Source organism: Eschrichtius robustus, chromosome 6 (genome assembly GCF_028021215.1).
Source record: "Eschrichtius robustus isolate mEscRob2 chromosome 6, mEscRob2.pri, whole genome shotgun sequence".
Classification (NCBI taxonomy): Eukaryota; Metazoa; Chordata; class Mammalia; order Artiodactyla; family Eschrichtiidae; genus Eschrichtius; species Eschrichtius robustus.
The window spans coordinates 138,168,083-138,183,932 of NC_090829.1; the positions used below are offsets into that span (position 1 = coordinate 138,168,083).

Genomic DNA, 15,850 nt, shown 5'->3' on the forward strand with positions numbered 1-15,850 from the left:
AAAAAAAAAAAAGAATCACTATGCGGTACACCTGAAACTAACACAATATTGTAAATCAATTATACTTCAATTTAAAAAAAAAAGATAACTGCAGCAAATTTTTCATTGCTAAGTGTCATTTTGTGATATGAAGAATCATGACTTATTGTATCTGTTTTTTTACGTTCAAATCTATCCAAAAATCTTTCAGGACAATATCCCGGTATTTCACATCGAACTTAGGGCATAGTATCCAAAACATGCTTCACTTTTGTATTAAATGAATAATACAATGCAATACAAAGCAAAACAGACCAAAATCAGGAGCAAAAACAGAAATGCATTCGATGGCATGAGGGCAAATTTGCCGTGGCTGCAACGTCTCCTGTTACAGCCTATCCAACGCGCTGTCACCATATCATTCTGGTTTTGCATTCAGTAAACCAGCAGTCATGTGGCATTTGGATGCCGAGACAGGGCAAAGTTTAGAGCATAATCTTTCATTTTAATCTTCCATCCTCATGAGATGTGACGCATATGCAGCTATCTTTGGACTGCTCGACTTCCAAACGTCCACTCCCTCCCTGCATGGACACAGGCCCACAAAGGAACGAAATTGATAGCTCTGAAGCAGAGGCAGCCCACACAAAGTTAACCAGCAATAGGAATATGGAGTGGTTTGGGGTTTTTTTCCCCCAATAAGAATACCCTCTGTTAACATGAATCTTTTAGACGGGATCAGAAAGGGACTCCCTTAAACATCCAAGCAAACAACAGCTACCCTTGGATCCCAGCCACAGCGCCCTCTGCTGGGTATCGAAGAGGGTCCCCCACAAGCATACTTTGCTTTAGACTCGACTATTTTTCAATTTATTCACTTTCTGGAGTAAAATGAGGAAGAAAATTATGCAGTTAAGACCCATGTAGGAAAAAAGACCTCACACAACAAAGGTATCCACTAAATGCTTGGTGAATGAATGAATGAGTCGATGAACATATCTGAGCATGACATGGCACAACAAGCATTTTTTTGAACCTCAGATCCTATGTAACCAGTCAAAGCTTTGGTCAGTTAAACTAAGCAATGTCCTTTTTTTATTTTTTTAATTATTATTATTTTTTTCTTTGGCTGTGTTGGGTCTTCGTTGATGTGCACGTGCTTTCTCTAGTTGCGGCGAGCGGGGGCTACTCTTCGTTGTGGTGTGCAGGATTCTCATTGCAGTGGCTTCTCTTGTTGCGGAGCACGGGCTCTAGGTGCGTGGGCTTCAGTAGTTGTGGCACGCAGGCTCAGTAGTTGTGGCACACGGGCTTAGTTGCTCCGTGGCATGTGGGATCTTCCCGGACCAGGACTCGAACCTGTGTCCCCTGCATTGGCAGGCGGATTCTTAACCACTGAGCCACCAGGGAAGTTCCAGCAATGTCTTTTTAATCTCTTTCTAAAATACTATAAACAGCTATCACACTTATTTTAAAAGTAATAATACTAAAATATGGAAAATAAGAAATGGAAGTTCCCAAAGTCCTATTCCTTAGAGGTTATCTCCCTTAACAGTTTGCTGCATATTCTTCCAGGTTTTTTTCCCATGCATATATAGAATATACGTACATATTTTTAATAAATGGGGTTCTAAACTGCATACTATTCTGTAAGTCACTTTTTTTTTTTTTTTTTTTTTTTTTTTTGCCGCACCACACGGCTTTCAGGATCTTAGTTCACCCACCAGGGATTGAACCCGGGCCATGGCAGTGAAAGCACCAAGTACTAACCACTGGACCCCCAGGGAATTCCCTGTAAGTCATTTTTTAAATCTAAGTCTCTATTACAGACATTTTACATGTCAGAATATATAGTAACTATATCTCACTTCTTTAAATGCTAAATAATATTCCATAAGTCATTTAACTTACCCCCTATAGATGAAGTATAATTGTAAGGTCAAAAATACAGGCACTTTTTAAAAACAGACATTGTCAAATTTGTCTCTAAAAAATTATACCACCATCATCAATACTGAGTACTGTTAGCCTTCTTAATATGTGTAATCTCATGGAGAAAATGCTATTTCATTGTTTTAATTTGTATTAATTTGATTATCAGTAAGGATAAGCATCTCTTCTGCTTATAAGCTATGTATACTTTTTCTTCTATGAATTGTTTTTTCATAACCTTCGTCCATTTTAAATTGGATTGTTAACTGCTTGCTTACTGATTTGTAGGCACTTAGACACTTCTTATATTAACCTTTTTAAATTATATATGGTGAATATTTTTCCCAGCTTGATATGCTTTTTTTAAATTGGGTTATATAGCTTTTAGTTATATAGAAGAGTTTTGTTTCACTGTTATCAAATATGTCATTCTAAACCATTTGACTTCTGGGCCATACGTCATTTTTTTTAAATGCTTTGCTCACTCCAACATAATGAAAATACTTCCTATGCGCTTACTAGTATTTTAAAGATTTTTCTTAATGTTTAGATCTATAATCATTTCAGATTCACTTTTGTATGTGATATAAGTTAAAGATATAACTTTCTTTTTAAATGTTTTATTTCTTAAGTCTTAGCTTATTTTTTAATTTTACCAAATTACAGCCAGACGTGTAAACATAATGCGTTCAATAATTTATCCTTTCTTCACTGATGTACAACGCCTCCTTTATCATATACCAATTCTCCATATACAGTTGAAGGTTTTACGAGCAAAGACTAAGGTTTTCAGGAGAAGAAGCAATTCTGCCCAAGACTGCAACACAGAAACCCTGGCTGAGTCTCCAGCCTGCCTGGTCTGCCCTGTGGAGTCTGGACTCAAGACAGTAACATCAGTTCTCAGTATCCTGTTCATCTCTTGGTCTGCTCCTGGGCCAGCATCTCACTCTTTTAATTACTGTAACTTTATAGTTCATCTTCACATCCAGAAAAGTAAGACTCTCCTTCATTCTTCTTTTTGAAAAGTTTCTTGACTCTGCTAGAGGATTTGCTTTTCCAGATTAACTTCAGAATCAAATCTGCGATAGTACAATCATATACATTCTGCCTTGGAAGATTTCCTCTCTTCCTGCATCCAAAGTACACTAACTAGGCCTCTTTTGTGTGTTGGCCATTGTATGTAGGGACCACTCTTGCAATGGTTCCAAGCATCAGAGAGCCGCAATCTAAGATGTCACAGACTAATAAATAATACATTTCCACCGCAGTGGGGGAAATAAAGGATGACCTGGATGTCCAAAGAAGGTCACCTAACCCAGATTTCATGTCAGAAAAGTTTCCATAATAGGTGATATCTAAACATTGACATAAATAATCTTAGGAGTTGGACAGGAAAAACAGACAGAGGAGAGTATTTCGGGAAGACAGAAGAGCAGGGCAGTGAGGAAGAGAAGGCACATTGAGCCACAAGACCTGAAATGTCCAATGTGACTGCAACATGGCGGCCATGACCAGGGGCCTAACAAGCTCCATGAAGGCATCTGTGTTCTTTCCCAAGAGCAATGAGCTGCCTTAAAAAGGGTTGGACAGAAGAGAGTAAAGGAAATGAGTCAGAGACATTGAACAGTCATTGAGTGTCCAAGCATCCCCTCTTTTCCCAGTGAAGTATAGCACTGTCACAGGGGGCAGCACCATTGACCAGTTCTGGCCAATGGGCTGTGAGTGGAAGTGACTGACGGCATTTCCATGCCAAAGCATTTAAAAGCTGACCCTCCCACCCTGGTTGCCCCAGCAACCTGGAAGCCACATACAGAGATCTTGGCTTCCCAATATGGAAGTGGCCTGGATCACCAGGTCCCTGAGTGGAGGACAGTGCCCTGAAGACTCGCCTGACCCACACCAGAATTTTCATGAGCGAGAAAGAACTCTTTATTGTGTAAACCATGGAGTTCTAAGGTTTATTTATTGCTACAGTATTGCTACAGTACAGCCTGGTGCTAACCTGACTAAGAAAGTCTCCAAATACAATCTGATGACAGGGGATCCAGCTTCTCAGAGCTCCCCAACACCACTGAAAGTCCTTGTCTTCAGAAGCTGAGGATACTCCTTCCTCTTTGGGGGAGAAAAGGACTAATATCAACAAGGCCGTTGCTATGCCTTCCTGGGGGTTTACAAGCTACTCCGTTGATGAACACTTCCCTCTACTGAGCAGGCGTGAGATGCTTCCTGCACAGAGAACGTAAGTGATCTGCAATTTTCCACTCTCTCTCCCCTGCTTCATGGTTCTACCTTTCTTTCTTATGTCCCCTTGTTCTTTCATCCCTGGCCTTTTTCCTATCTTTCTTCAGCAGTGAGATGGTGCTGGCTGATAACTCAAGGGTGGCCACGTGGCAGCACAGCCACAAGCGATGTCCTAACCTCCAGCCCCGCTGCACCTCCAGGAGGGAGGACAGACTCCCTAGCGCTGCTGCTGCAGGCACAGCAACCCAAGTTCAAATCCAGCCCAGTCTCTTTCCTCTTTGTATGCAGTTTGAGAGTTTCTTAACTTCTCTGAGATTTCATTTCCTATTCTGCAGAATGAGGATAGTGATACTTACTTGAGAGTCTTATGGGGATTATAGGAAAAAACAAACGTAACGTTCCCAGCACAGTGCCTGGCACAGAATATGAATTTCCTACAAGTCTGTTTCCTTTGCCCGTTCTCCTGAGGGAGAAACCGACCCCTCTCAGATCTCCATGGCTTAATCCTACATCTACCTATGTCGGCCTTTTGATGGGCAAAACTGCATTCTTAGGTCTGTGGAGGATACAAATGATCAGACAATGTAGCTGAGGAGGCAAGACATACTCATAGGGAAAAGTTAACAGGTTAATTATTAATTAGATGTGTAAATACCCGAGGGTTTAATATAAGCCATAAGCGCTAAAGAAATCCAGAGAAAGGAGAGGCATGCTTAGGCTCCTGGGATTGAGGCTAAGGATTCAGCACAGGGAGGCGGGGATAAAGAAGCAGCTCCTGCTTTCCCGAAGGCCGGGTCTCCCATCACTGGGTCAGCATCCACTCTAGTTCAAGATGGGCTTCAGATTGATAGCTGTCCCAACGATGACAGAGCTGGAGAGAGATTTTCGGACAGGCTCTGTCCACTCACAGCAGATACGTCTCTGGGTACTACCTATTGATTCGGGAGGGTATAACAAACAAACTTTCGTGAATGAATGTGCCCACCCTACAAAAGATTTTAGACGGTCCCCTCTGTGTAAGGTACAAGGGTGGTCACTCCAAAGGCTATACTTGATATCAAAGGCGGGGACCATGCCGGGTACCCCTGCCAAGCCAGAAGCTAACACCAGCACCAGGCACCCAGAGGTTACTTACAGACTGTCATAGGAGGTTCCCAAGGCTCTGCAAACATGCCTACAAATGCCCTCAAACTTCTAAATAGGCGGGGTCAGCTCCTGATTGGGAATGACACCGTCAGCTTACTCAGCTGCACGTGTGCTTTAGCCTGGACGTAGAGTTCCTTTCAAAAATCTCACAAAGGTGGGGATCATTTAGTAAATGTACAGAAATTTCAAATCACTACTGTGTGAACCTGGAACCAACATAGTGTTGTAGGTCAATTATACTTCAATTTTTTTTAAAAAAGAGAGAAAAGAAAGGATGTAATCACAGTATTCTAATAGGTTCTGTCTGCAGTGAACAATATTTACATAATTAGAATGTTGCAAACACTAATTTTTGGCATAATTAAGAGTAAGATAATTTGGGGGAAAGAATGAGGAAGGAGAGGTAGAGGTATTAAACCTTCATCTCCTATGACAGTGATAAATTTAAAAATTGCTGTTTTCTTCTCTTTTTATTGTATCTATACAAGACAGTAAATGTTAACTAAACCTACTGTGGTCGTCATTTACAATATATATAAATCAAACCATCACACTGTACACCTTAAACTTATAGAGCAATGTGTGCCAACAGTTTCTCAATAAAACTGGGGGGGGGGAAAAAAATCTAACAAAGCTCCAGCCACCACTCCCAAAGGAAAACATGAATTTTAGTGTGATCCTATCACATTAAGTATGCAAAAATATGCAAAGTTGCATATCAACATAATATGTCCACTGGCTGAAGACTCTCACATCAAATGGCATATTCAAAGGCCAGCATAAAAGCAAAACAAATGAATAGTGACTAGGTTAAAATGTTCACTTCTGCTTCTTTTCAGAACCCTCTGGGTACATGAAAATGTAAGGGAATAACAAGTTGATTGTTCTTTAGACTTTAAGGTAAACACAGGCCAACAGTGTGACACAGCTACCAAAAAAACAAATGAGATCTCAGGATGGATAAATTAACAGAAGTATAGTGCCATAAGCAAAGGAGGTGACAGATCTCTGTACGTGAACGATCTGTGGGGTCTACATTGTTACTGGACCACTCCCGCAGGAGGTTAGAGTATTCTCCCTTCGCTCAGAAAGCAGTGAGGACACTCAGGCAGGAGACAATAAGGCAACGGAAACACCAGTGTCATCTTTAAACATTGCAAAGACCTCAGTATGAAGAGGGCTGGATTTTTTTCATATAGTTTCAAAGGGCAACTGAGACCAAAAGGCAAAATTGAGAGGGAGACAATTTTCAGCCAAATGTGAAGGAGACCTTTCCAACAATGAAGGCTGTTCAAAAACTGGAACAGTCTCATGAGGTGGTAGAAGCTTTCCACTGAAGCTTTCCTACAAAGGTGTCTTCCCACTTTTTTGGCTGCGTGAAAATTTAGAGGAACATGAGATTCTTCAAGTTTCAAGGCAGGTTTTGTAGAAAGCATCCCTTAGGACAGAGAGTTTAGGTTGGGTGGCCTCAAATGACTGCATAGAAGCTAACCAAAAATTCTTGCTTCCTCAGATATTATTTTCCCCTATTACAAAGGTTAAGAATTTCCCGGGTCAGATTTTAAAGGGGCATTTAATCGGGTCATTAAAGTTCAGTCCTTTTCCCAGCTGGCAAGTCCTGTGCTCACTGGCCTTTGTGCGGTTCTGCCCTCTCCTCTCCCACCCCAAAGTCACACCCGCACTCTTGCTAAAAGCTGTGGACTCTAAGCCTCATCATTTATAATGCAGAAAGGGACTCATTGATTTTGTTCTGATTAGTCATCATAATGCTTTTCTCTTATATGTACTTAATCACTGTGGTTTCTCCAAGAATGGAAAGCTTTCCTTTCTATGGGAGACTGTAAATAGCTCTCTAAACAGACAGCAGCTGAGCAAACAGTGCAGAGAATTTCGGTGCCCTGTGATGAGAGCCACCGCACCCTCAGCCAAGGCCAAGCAGCTCCTGGCACGGCAGCCAAATTACAAATAGCTGCGGAGTGATGCCTTTTGATCAACGGTGGATGCTTCCATTTCTTAAGAGAATGTTCCATCCAGCTTTGTGGTTAGTCACAAAGCCTGAAAATGATAAATGTACTAGAGAATCAGCCAGTGTTTCCCTTCCAGGACTAGGACCAGACGGAGGCCGGGCAGCACCGCTGCAACAGGAAATGGCCATGCAGCTGGCCCCCTGGCAAGGGGCCGGCATGAAATGCTTCTCCCTGGAGTCCTCATTTCTCCGCAGCCTTCGCTGCGCACCCTGCCTGGCCCGCTCTGCCTGTCTCCGCCCAGTGATCAGGACTTTCGTACTTTGCAATCTTAAGCACAGGAAACGCACAAGTCAGCACCCACAAAAGCGCACATCACCTCTTGCTCCTAAGGAGAATTCCCAGCAGCTGTTTAACAGGGTATATGCCCACTCACATTATCTAATTGCTGAGGCAGGATGAGATGGGGTGCAGAAAAAAAAAAAAAAAAAAAGGAATGAATGACTCCTGTGAGATTGCAGACTGTTGAATAATAACCAGTTGGCATTCTTCCCTTAAGTAATGTTCTAGTGTCAGCGGGGGAGATGTAGGTTTGAGAAGTGTTGCAGCCTCCTCGTGTTCTAGGGGAAGAGGGCTGGCCAGGGGCTTTTGCTAAATAGAGAGGCTCCTTGGGGCTGGCGCTGGGAGGAGTATTTCCAGCTCAAAGCACCAGGGGATGCTGCAGCAGAAGGAAGGGATAGAAGAGTACAGTGTCTTCAAGGCCAAGGCCACCTGAGGTCTGACTCTGGGCATGGTCAGCCTCCCAGAGGAGGCCACAATGAACTTGGAGCCTGTCTCCTTGGGGGCAGGACTGCTTGGCTTCTTGCTCTGTGGGAGAAAGTACGAAGCCTTGTCTTTAATTTGCATTTTCTCATTAAGTGGAGTCAAGCCCTTTTACATCTGTGGATATTGTGGTTGCCTTGACTGGGTAGTGCCTTTACATTCCAAATTCCAAATTACCAGCTACAAACACACTTTTATTTATTTGCCATCTGTCTTTACACAACCTGGAACACACTCAAAGGAAGCTGAGCCTCATGCTGTAAAATCATTATTTTTCCCAGGTTGTGCCGAGCTCAGGCTACAGAACCCTGACCGCATTACTAAAGTTGGGTCTACCCGGGCCAGGTCTTACTGCTGAACATTGACCAGAGGCTTTTAAATACAGGACTTGGTGAGGGAAGTTTATAGTAGTACAATCCTACCTCAAGAAACAAGAAAAATCTCAAATAAACAACCTAACCTTACACCTAAAGCAATTAGACAAAGAAAAACAAAAAACTGCCAAAGTTAGCAGAAGGAAAGAAATCATAAAGATCAGGTCAGAAATAAATGAAAAAGAAATGAAGCAAACAATAGCAAAGATCAATAAAGCTAAAAGCTGGTTCTTTGAGACGATAAACAAAATTGATAAACCACTAGCCAGACTCATCAAGAAAAAAAGGGAGAAGACTCAAATCAATAGAATTAGAAATGAAAAAGGAGAAGTTAACAACAGACACTGCAGAAATACAAAGGATCATGAGAGATTACTACAAGCAACTCTATGCCAAAAAAACAGACAACCTGGAAGAAACAGACAAATTCTTAGAAAAGCACAACCTTCCGAGACTGAACCAGGAAGAAATAGAAAATACGAACAGACCAATCACAAGCACTGAAATTGAAACTGTGAATAAAAATCTTCCAACAAACAAAAGCCCAGGACCAGGTGGCTCCACAGGCAAACTCTATCAAACATTTAGAGAAGAGCTAACACCTATCCTTCTCAAACTCTTCCAAAATATAGCAGAGGGAGGAACACTCCCAAACTCATTCTACGAGGCCACCATCACCCTGACACCAAAACCAGACTAACATGTCACAAAAAAAGAAAACTACAGGCCAATATGACTGCTGAACATAGATGCAAAAATCCTTAATAAAATACTAGCAAACAGAATCCAACAGCACATTAAAAGGATCATTCACCATGATCAAGTGGGGTTTATCTCAGGAATGCAAGGATTCTTCAATATACGCAAATCAATCAATGTGATACACCATATTAACAAATTGAAGGAGAAAAACCATATGATCATCTCAATAGATGCAGAAAAAGCTTTCAACAAAATTCAACAACACTGATGATAAAAACTCTCCAGAAAGTAGGCACAGACGGAACTTACCCCAACATAATAAAGGCCATATATGACAAACCCACAGCCAGCATCATTCTCAGTGGTGAAAACCTGAAACCATCTCCTCTAAGATCAGGAACAAGACAAGGTTGCCCACTCTCACCACTATTACTCAACATAGTTTTGGAAGTTTTAGCCACAGCAACCAGAGAAGGAAAAGAAATAAAAGGAATCCAAATCAGAAAAGAAAAAGTAAAACTGTCACTGTTTGCAAATGACATGATGCTATATGTAGAGCATCCTAAAGATGCTACCAGAAAACTACTAGAGCTAATCAATGAATCTGGTAAAGTAGCAGGATACAAAATTAACGCACAGAAATCTCCTGCATTCCTACACAATAATGATGAAAACTCTGAAAGAGAAATTAAGGAAACACTCCCATTTACCAGTGCAACAAAAAGAATAAAATACCTAGGAATAAACCTACCTAAGGAGACAAAAGACCTGTATGCAGAAAACTATAAGACACTGATGAAAGAAATTAAAGACGATACAAACAGACGGAGAGATATACCATGTTCTTGGATTGGAAGAATCAACATTGTGAAAATGACTATACTACCCAAAGCAATCTACAGATTCAATGAAATCCCTATCAAACTACCAATGGCATTTTTCACAGAACTAGAACAAAAAATTTCACAATTTGTATGGAAACACAAAAGACCCCGAAGAGCCAAAGCAATCTTGAGAAAGAAAAACAGACCTGGAGGAATCAGGCTCCCGGATTTCAGACTATACTACAAAGCTACAGTAATCAAGACAGTATGGTACTGGCACAAAAACAGAAATATAGAGGAATGGAACAGGATAGAAAGCCCAGAGATAAACCCACGCATATATGGTCACTTTATCTTTGATAAAGGAGGCAAAAATATACAATGGAGAAAAGACAGCCTCTTCAATAAGTGATGCTGGGAAAACTGGACAGCTACAGGTAAAGGAATGAAATTAGAACACTTCCTAACACTATACATAAAAATAAACTCAAAATGGATTAAAGACCTAAAGGTAAGGCCAGACACTATAAAACTCTTAGAGGAAAACATAGGAAGAACATTCTTTGACATAAATCACAGCAATATCTTTTTTGATCCACCTCCTAGAGTAATGAAAATAAAAACAAAAATAAACAAATGGGACCTAATGAAACTTCAAAGCTTTTACACAGCAAAGGAAACCATAAACAAGACGAACAGACAACCCTCAGAATGGGAGAAAATATTTGCAAACGAAGCAACTGACAAAGGATTAATCTCCAAAATATACAAGCAGCTCATGTAGCTCAATATCAAAAAACAAACAACCCAATCCAAAAATGGGCAGAAGACCTAAATAGACATTTCTCCAAAGAAGATATACAGATTGCCAACAAACACATGAAAGGATGCTCAACATCACTAATCATTAGAGAAATGCAAATCAGAACTACAATGAGGTATCACCTCATCCCGGTCAGAATGGCCATCATCAAAAAATCTACAAACAATAAATGCTGGAGAGGGTGTGGAGAAAAGAGAACCCTCTTGCACTGTTGGTGGGAATGTAAATTGATACAGCCACTATGGAGAACAGTATGGAGGTTCCTTAAAAACTAAAAATAGAACTACCATATGACCCAGCAATCCCACTACTGGACATATACCCTGAGAAAACCATAATTCAAAAAGACTCATGTACCACAATGTTCACTGCAGCACTATTTACAATAAACAGGACATGGAAGCAACCTAAGTGTCCATCAATAGATGAATGGATAAAGAAGATGTGGCACATACAAACAATGGAATAGTACTCAGCCATAAAAAGAAATGAAATTGAGTTATTTGTAGTGAGGTGGATGGACCTAGAGTCTGTCATACAGAGTAAAGTAAGTCAGAAAGAGAAAAAAAATACCGTATGCTAACACATATACATGGAATCTAAAGAAAAAATGGGGGGCTTCCCTGGTGGCGCAGTGGTTGAGAATCTGCCTGCCAATGCAGGGGACACGGGTTCGAGCCCTGGTCTGGGAAGATCCCACATGCCACGGAGCAACTGGGCCCATGAGCCACAATTACTGAGCCTGCGCGTCTGGAGCCTGTGCTCCGCAACAAGAGAGGCCGCGATGGTGAGAGGCCCGTGCACCGCGATGAAGAGCGGCCCCCACTTGCCGCAACTAGAGAAAGCCCTCGCACAGAAACGAAGACCCAATACAGCCATAAATAAATAAATAAATAAATAAATAAATAAATAAAATTTAAAAAAAAAAAATGGTTCTGAAGAACCTAGGGGCAGGACAGGAATAAAGACAAAGATGTAGACAATGGACTTGAGGACACAGGGTAGGGGGGAGAAGGGTAAGCTAGGATGAAGTGAGAGAGTAGCACTGACATATTTACACTACCAAATGTAAAACAGATGGATAGTGGGAAGCAGCTGTATAGCACAGGGAGATCAGCTCGGTGCTTTGTGACCACCTAGAGGGGTGGGATAGGAAGGGTGGGAGGGAGGCTCAAGAGGGAGGGGATATGAGGATATATGTATACGTATAGCTGACTCACTTTGTTATACAGCAGAAACTAACACACCATTGTAAAGCAATTTTACTCCAATAAAGATGTTAAAAAAGAAAAAGATGTTAATAAAAAAAAAGTCCCCCCAAATAAATAAATACAGGACTTGATGAAAACAGCAGAGCTAGTAAACCCTCCGTGTAAACGGAAAGCTAAATTCTGTGTATATTGATTCCCTTAGGAGGTGACTTAGGCATTAGTGATGTCCACAACTAAGACTCATGTTTAGAAGATACTGATATCAACAAGGGGTGAGGCCCGGAGCAATAAGGAGCTCCCTCCTCTCTCCTTTGAAGAGAGGAAAGGAGTCGGCCTAAGCAAGGGCAGAATCTGGAGACCGGAGGGGGAGGAAGAGCAGGAGGCAGATGGGGGCTTTGTTCGTGGCATAGAAAAGCACATCCCAGCAGAGAGGGCGTCTGCCTTGGGCACAGGTGATGAACATCCTAAGGACACAGATGCTGAAGGCAGCCAAGGAGAAGCAGCAGTCACGTCCTCACAGAGACCCCTTCCCAGCTTCTGTCCACACTCTGCCCTCCTTCCTTCCTCCTCCAGAGCTTCATTGGGAAGCAGCTGCATCGTGGAGAGGTGATGGAGCTCCTGGAGCCTGTGTTCTGTCTCTGGACACAGCGGGGAGGCCTCTGACTGGGGTCAGGGCAACGCGCCGGCTGCACTGGTTCAGCCCCACCTCTGTGCCAGTCTTCACTTGCTCCACCTGGAGAGCAGCCCCATCCTCTGGTCTGGATCTGTCCCCGTGGACCCTGAGCATCCTCTTCTGTGTACCCTGCATCCCAGGACTGACACGGGGCTGTCACTTTCTTCTTCGCAGGGACCTAACTCTTGGTCTCTCCTTACGAGCTGCCCCAAGTCTTCTTTCTGTATCGATTACAGACCTTCATCAATTGTTTTGGCAGAGGTTGGCTTCCCATAGATTGATAAATGCCCACAGCAACTTTGTTGAAAACCTGAGTAAAACCCACAGCTCTGGCTCACTCTTCATCCTCTGTCTTCTGTCTGACAACTATATCCTCCACTGCAGTCAGTGCCCTGTGTGTTCTAGGAGAGGAATCACTGGGAAGAGGCGTTTCTCAACGGGGTTCCAAGCTGGAAACGGTTCCCTTCAGCTGGAACCATAAATACCGTGACATGTTGGGAAGGAAAAATCAACAATAGCTGGCAATGAGATGTGAAGGGGGAGGGAGGATTCCTGCACGACTCCCCAGCTTTGAACTTGGACGACTGGGTAGATGGCAAACGAGGGCAGGAAGACAAAACAGAAGGGGGTGTGAGTGGATATCCATGTGGGATCTCTCCCAAAGGTAACAGCTACCTGGAATACTGTTAATCATCCCCTTGCTTCATCATATATGTGCAGTGATGTGATGGTAAATGTTTAAAAATCAGCTCTCCAAAAATTAAAATACGTGCACATATCCTAATAAGTTTGTTATAAATTGTTTGATACAAAGGATGTATAGCATACAGTTTACAAATAATAAAATACATAATATCCTTATTATAAAGCTCTAACATTCAATTGATTCTCACAGAATATTTTTGATTTTTGCCAAACTTTCATAACTGCAACCAACCTACGGTTGCAACAGATGAACCAATGTAGTTTCGGTATGAAGGTTGGTTGATATTTTCGTTTACATTAACAAGTAAGAAGAAAGCAAAATGACAAAGACGCATGGTAGAAAATGACTTTTTTATCAATGATGTGAGCAACTTCTTTGTTGAATCGGATAATAGTTTTCAAATACTGGAAGGCTATTTCCTCAATTTCTGTGCTATTCACAATGTAACAGCCGCAGACATGACAAACATTTAAGTTTAATCTGTTAATCATTATTAACATTTAGTCCGTCATTTTGTTATATCCAGACAATCAAGAAAGCAATCACGGGCTTCCCTGGTGGTGCAGTGGTTGAGTGCCAATGCAGGGGACACGGGTTCGAGCCCTGGTCTGGGAAGATCCCAAATACCGCGGAGCAACTGGGCCCGTGAGCCACAATTACTGAGCCTGCGCGTCTGGAGCCTGTGCTCCGCAACACGAGAGGCCGCGACGGTGAGAGGCCCGCGCACCGCGATGAAGAGTGGCCCCCGCTCGCCGCAACTAGAGAAAGCCCTCGCACGGAAACGAAGACCCAACACAGCCAAAAATTAATAAATAAATAAATAAAAATAATATGACTAATACTCTTATTAAAAAAAAAAAAAAAGCAATCACGCCCTGATTTGTAGCACTGGCCAATTTCTTTCATATAAATAGTGGCCCATTTCAAGCTACCAAGGTGATGTCACTGAACACTGAATTGGAAAGAGATCATGGTAGCATGCCAGTTTATAGGATTTTTACCATACAGATGCAATAGATATAATAACCTCAAAAGCATAGATAATAGTAAAATAAGTAAGATAATTAGGAGGTGATGAGTTATTTATTACCATTCTCTTTGCTGTAATTATTTTATTGTAAGCTTATATAATTTAATTTTTAATAACAGCTGTGTTTAACAACTGCCTTGCTAAATTCCTGAAAATTTAACTATTGGATCTCGCAAGTCAGTTCAAGCCAGCTCTGGCATACCATTGCGTGAATGGCCCAACGATATGTTGTTTAATTTTGTGCTTTATAAAAATGGTACCATGTTGAGATTCCCTGGCAATCCAGTGGTTAGGACTCCGCGCTCTCACTGCCGAGGGCCCAGGTTCAACCCCTGGTTGGGGAATTAAGATCCCACAAGCTGCGTGGTGCAGCCAAAAAAAAAAAAAATGGTACCATGTTGTAGGTAATCTTCTGGGAGTTGCTTTGTCACTCACCATCATGTTACTCTTGTCTAGGGACACTCAGCACTATCCTGTCCCCTCGTTCTCAGCTCTGTCACAGGAAGTAGAATCCTGAGGACCACAACCCCCAGAATCTCTTTCAACGGGGTTTCTGTTCTATGACCAACGACAGGCGGACGGTGGTACAAGGTGGATTTCACTCTTCCTCAGGCAGCGATGGTGTCTGTGGTAGCCATAGTGGCTTCCTACAGTGTTCTGGTTTCCGAGGAGCACCCCCATCTCTGGATTTTGCCCCCTCCCATCCCTTCCAACAATTTTGTAGGACCTGATTTCCTGTACTAAACCCTTCCGACTGGAAATATATAGAATGGTTTCTGGGCTTAGGATTAAAAGACTGGGATTTATCCATGTTGATGCATGTAACCTAGGACCATGTTTTCCACTGTGGTATAATAGGCCACGCTGTGATGGTATCACATAGGATTCTCCAATAGTTAGGCTGCATTTTATATCCTGCCTGCCCACCTTTGATACTTTCAGTACAGCCAGTGTGCCCAGAGGATACTACCACGGGCAAAAAGAGATCACGCCCTGGTGTTGACCCCCACGGTTCTCAGGCTCACTCACTGGACTCAACATTCCTGCCCTTACCTCCTTCTCCATCTCCTTCTGTAGGTGATCCACTGGATCCTGCTTTCCAGTCCGTCAACCTTGGCCAAACATGCTCTCATGTACCGAAGGAGGGTCTACTGGTGATAAAGAAGTCTGGTTCCTGTGGGCCAGTACAGGCTCCCAGCTACAGCATGGGGAAAAAATCACCTAAGAAAAATGTAGCTTGGGTTAGCGCATGTAAGCTTTTATATGTGGAATGGACAAACAACAAGGTCCTACTGTATAGCACAAGGAACTATATTCAATAACCTATGATAAACCATAATGGAAAAGAATATTAAAAAAAAGAACGTATATATATGTATAACTGAATCACTCTGCTGTATAGCAGAAATTAACACAACATTGTAAA

At 42.1% G+C, this 15,850-nt stretch overlaps 1 protein-coding gene across 13 annotated transcripts in view; it reads right to left on the reverse strand.

The window, feature by feature from the left end:
- Positions 1-15,850, reverse strand: part of SETD4 (SET domain containing 4) — a 423,911-nt gene that overhangs the window by 326,332 nt on the left and 81,729 nt on the right. For all 13 annotated transcript variants that reach the window (XR_011074349.1, XR_011074350.1, XR_011074348.1 and 10 more), the window contains one exon: positions 15,478-15,645. The gene's annotated coding sequence lies outside the window, so the exon portion shown is untranslated. The remainder of the gene's footprint in view (positions 1-15,477; positions 15,646-15,850) is intronic.